The 4,352-nt window shown below is 32.0% G+C and overlaps 1 protein-coding gene across 2 annotated transcripts in view; it reads right to left on the bottom strand.

Annotated features, from left to right (window-relative positions):
• Window positions 1-622: 622 nt before the first annotated feature.
• Window positions 623-4,352, bottom strand: part of LOC125668086 (serine/arginine-rich splicing factor 7-like) — a 31,094-nt gene continuing 27,364 nt past the window's right edge. For both annotated transcript variants that reach the window (XM_048901857.2, XM_056163961.1), the window contains exon 11: window positions 623-4,352. This exon is cut by the window's right edge and continues 855 nt beyond it. The gene's annotated coding sequence lies outside the window, so the exon portion shown is untranslated.

The raw sequence follows: 4,352 nt of genomic DNA, 5'->3' as shown, positions 1-4,352 counted from the left end.
CATTCCAACAAGCTGTGATCTACAGAGGCTAAGAAAGTTTTGATAAACAAGAACTGCTTAATGGAGAATATATTGCCCACATATGACCTTAACTCCAAATCAGCCTCCATTATCTTAAAGTTATGATTATAATGTGTGTGAACCATCGACTACCAGCATAGTAACCATTTTTTGCATCTTTAAGGAACTTCCAAACAAGGCGATGCCAGTACACTTCTAAACTTAGCTTATACTTTCAAAACATTGTTCTTTTACAGAAGTTGTTAAGTCAATACTCTCAAATTTCGACCTCTCCAATTCCAACCTTGAATGAAGGCCTTTCTAATTAAGGACCTTCTAGTTATGCATTTTCTACTTGAAGCCTCTCTTATCAAGGCCTTTTTAATTATGGCTTTTCTAATCAAAACCTCTCTAATTAAGGTTCTTCCTATTAAAGTCTTTCTAATTCAGGCCTGATTAATTATAGCCTTTGTATGTAAGGCATCCTCAAGGCCTTTTTAATTGCAGCCTTTCTAATTGTAGTCTCTCTAATTAAGACTTCTCTAATCAAAACCTCTCTAAGGCCTTTTTAATCATGGCCTTCAGCACAGCTCTCCTGATCAAAACTAAAAGCTAGCTATCAATCATTTTCATATCTTTATTTGCCATAACTATTGCATTCAAGACAAACTCCATTGATTAAGAATTTGCATATAATAAAGTATTTTCAATAACAAAAAAACCAACAGTTATTATATTATTTTCCATAAATATCATATATAATCACTGTGTTTAAAAATACATAAATCAAAATGAATCACAACAAAGTTAACATCAAAATATTGGAATGTCGACATAACACAGCACAAGGTGGACGTTATACAAGGCCTCAGATGGCAAAAATTCAACATTTTCTTACACACTGGGTTATTCATCAGCAGTTATAGGAATAAATTAAATTGGTTAATACTAGTATCGTATGGTGATGCATTCATGAGCTTTAGAATTTCAATTAGTCAAGATGAACAATCACAATCTGAAAGTTATATAGTGGAACTCTGGGTGGAAAAAACATGGACTTTTGTCACAATCTATTCTTTTGTAAATAGTGTATGCATAGAAAATACATGGTGGTGCTTTGTTATATAAAGCATTCCTTTAAATAATTTTCTTCAGCAACCTTTAGATAACGATGCATATAGCTGGAAACAACGACAGAAAAGATTTCTGGGTCACCACGAACACATTGTGCGACTCTAAATAAAACCAATCGTATAATTTATATTCCAAAGAAATAAAAAATTTCAAACAATAAAGATCAACAAAAGTGAGAATTTTTGAAAGAGAATGATATGACCAACACACATTCAAGATGGACTCTGATCACCAAACTCACACGAGTCTGAGAATGCTATGTATGTAAAGTGAAAGTACAGTCACTAGATATAGAATGGAAAACTGGTTTTTACACAAAATGGTACAACAAATATCTGGAGTGCTTCTCTGAGCTGTGCGAGATCTACAGATTATTAAAAGTAAAAATTCTTACGTAACACTTAAATAAAATTCCATTGATTAAATCTATATGACAACAATTTTAAAGAACAAAACCCATAAATAAGTAATTGACGGTGTCAATTTCACAGTAATTGTCAATAACCCAATGAACATTATCATCACGAGTAAAATCATCATGAACACAAAATATCTAATACATATACCCACCATTTACATAAATGAACACTTTTTAGTTCAAACAGAAAGTAACAATTTCAGTAGTAAACAATTCATAATGATATCTCAAAACTTACTTCTACAAGTTTTAATACAGAAAATTCCCTCCTATTTGAAGATTGTTCACAATCAAAATTGACATTATATTTTTTAAAGACCTTACAAGTTTTATCAACAGAAAGTATTCAAACTCAATTTACTAGAAAACAAGACGAGAATTTCTCTACGAGTTTAGGGTCTACAACGCTACGAGTATAATTTTCAAATCGTGATTTTCTAGTGCTCTAATATCATACAGCTGTACAAAATAAACACTAAAAAATGGACGACAATTTCACTAACGAATACTTTCTACTTCTACATTACCAATAACTGTTTTATCATTTTATAGTTCTATCAAAACGTAGTATAATATACATGTATTAAAAATTCCAAAATAAACAAATATCTGCCATTCTAATTCTATGTAGAAATAGCACACATTAATTGCACAGAAACAGAGATTGTATATTTATAAAGTCATTCATTGTTTTCTAGGTACACACTAGATAGATAGATATGACAAAAGTTATTATAATGTTTTTGAAATTCAAATTAAACATATTGATCTGAATGCTCCCGTTTGATAGCCCAGCTAGTACAAGGTTACAGCCAATGTCTAGAGAAGATCACATGCCATGGGTTCCCAGGTAACATAATTGCCCGTGGAAAAGACAAGTTTGATTTGTCATGCACTCCCCAGTTTGCTAAATTTGAAAAATTGGGTCATTTACAGAATCATAATTGTCTGAAACTCTTGAAGTCCAAGGGCCATAAATCTGTAGACAGTAAGTCCATTAAAATGAAGCTTAACCTTGTTCTGTACCACTTCAATATAGAACTGCCAGTAAACACCAGCTCAATATCTGCAAGGATTAGGAATGTCCAGAAAACTTTGAAGTCGAGGAATTTTTCAAAATTCAAGGGCCATAACTCTGCTGAGAGTAAATCAATTGAAGCAAAACTTAGTTATCTGTATGCAACTACAGGTACACAGCCAAAACCAGCTCAAGATCTGCAACCACAGGATCCAGAGGGGGCGGGGAGATCGGAAAACTGAACTCTTTGATATTTTCAAAGTACAAGGACTGAGAATAGGTCATTAGAAGTGAAACTTAAATTGGATCTGTATTAACTCATATTAAACAAGTAGTGAAAACAAATTCAGAAAACATCAACTAGGACACAAGGACTGACAAAACTCATAAACACTATATATATCCCCATTCCATTTCATGACAGAGGCATAAAAAGTAACCTTTCTTAGAACATTTAATGAAGATGTTTCTTCAAGCTGTCATCATTATTTATCTCCAGTGAAATAACTGAGGACTCAATCTGTATAAATTATCATTACACATTATCTGCTTAGGAGAGAAGTTGTTTTCCAATATAAAAACCATACATTCAAGCAAAAAAAAAAACTTACATGAATTTTGAAGAACTTGAAAAAAAGTTTTTGATATACATTGACCTTGGCACAAGGCTAACTGACAGAATTGTCTGCTGTATTTGTTATATATTTGGAATGGATTCCAATAGAACAACTCCATTTACAAAAACCACACCTTACTGATAATTACTTAACTCTCCACACAAGTTCACAAAAAATGATGAGAATATCAGAAACACTTGAACCCTATCTATTGACTGATGGATACTGACTCAATGGATACAGTTAAATAATGGATACTGGGTATCACATATCACATTGTCTCTCTGTTTAATGGATACTTTGTATCACATTGTCTCTGTTTCATGAGATGCTTAGTATCACATAGACTCTCTGTCACATTGAACACCAGAGAATCAGGAATGAAATGCACTTGGAATGACTTCCTTTCTGTTAAATAAACATGTATATATCACATTCGAGACAAAAAATACTTTTGAATACAAAAACAAAATTTCATAAAATATATTCAGACAGGTTTTGGACATTGAGCACCAATTAGAATTACAAGTATTGGTTATTTAAAAAATGACAACTTTCAGGTGATAATGGAGTCTGATAAGGCGACATAATTTACCCTTGGATTATATGCTATACAATATAATTCAGTATCATACTTTCATGAAATAGATAGTACATATGTACCTGATTATTGTGAGCTGTACTAGTCAAACCACAACATAGTTTAACATGGTGTGTATAACATCAATTTAACATGGTGTGTATAACATCAATTTTCAAATAATGAAGGAAAAGAGAATACAGCACACAAAGGGGGTTACCTGAGCCCTCAATATTTTTTTTCTATACCTGGTAGTTAAAAATGTTAAAATCAAAATTGCACAAAACTTATGAAACAGATCCTTGATGGCTACCTTTAACTCAGATTAACCTAACCAATTTCTGTATTATGATACATGTGTTAGTTTATACAGCCTGGGAGGAAACAACCAGAAATTCCATCCAAAATAGTTCATAGCTTTAAGTTTTAAGTCTATCCAATCCTTCTAACTACAGGTATGTAAAAAACAAAGAACATTGTGCTCAAAACCATAATATCTCTTAAATGTACACATCAAATATGCTCGATTTTGATCTCACCCCTTAAAGAATTTACTGACCACATATATTCCATATTAGGTCTTCT

Source organism: Ostrea edulis, chromosome 4, assembly GCF_947568905.1.
Source record: "Ostrea edulis chromosome 4, xbOstEdul1.1, whole genome shotgun sequence".
NCBI lineage: Eukaryota > Metazoa > Mollusca > Bivalvia > Ostreida > Ostreidae > Ostrea > Ostrea edulis.
Note: the sequence above shows the minus strand (reverse complement) of the source record. Positions and strands in the feature narration are given on the sequence as shown.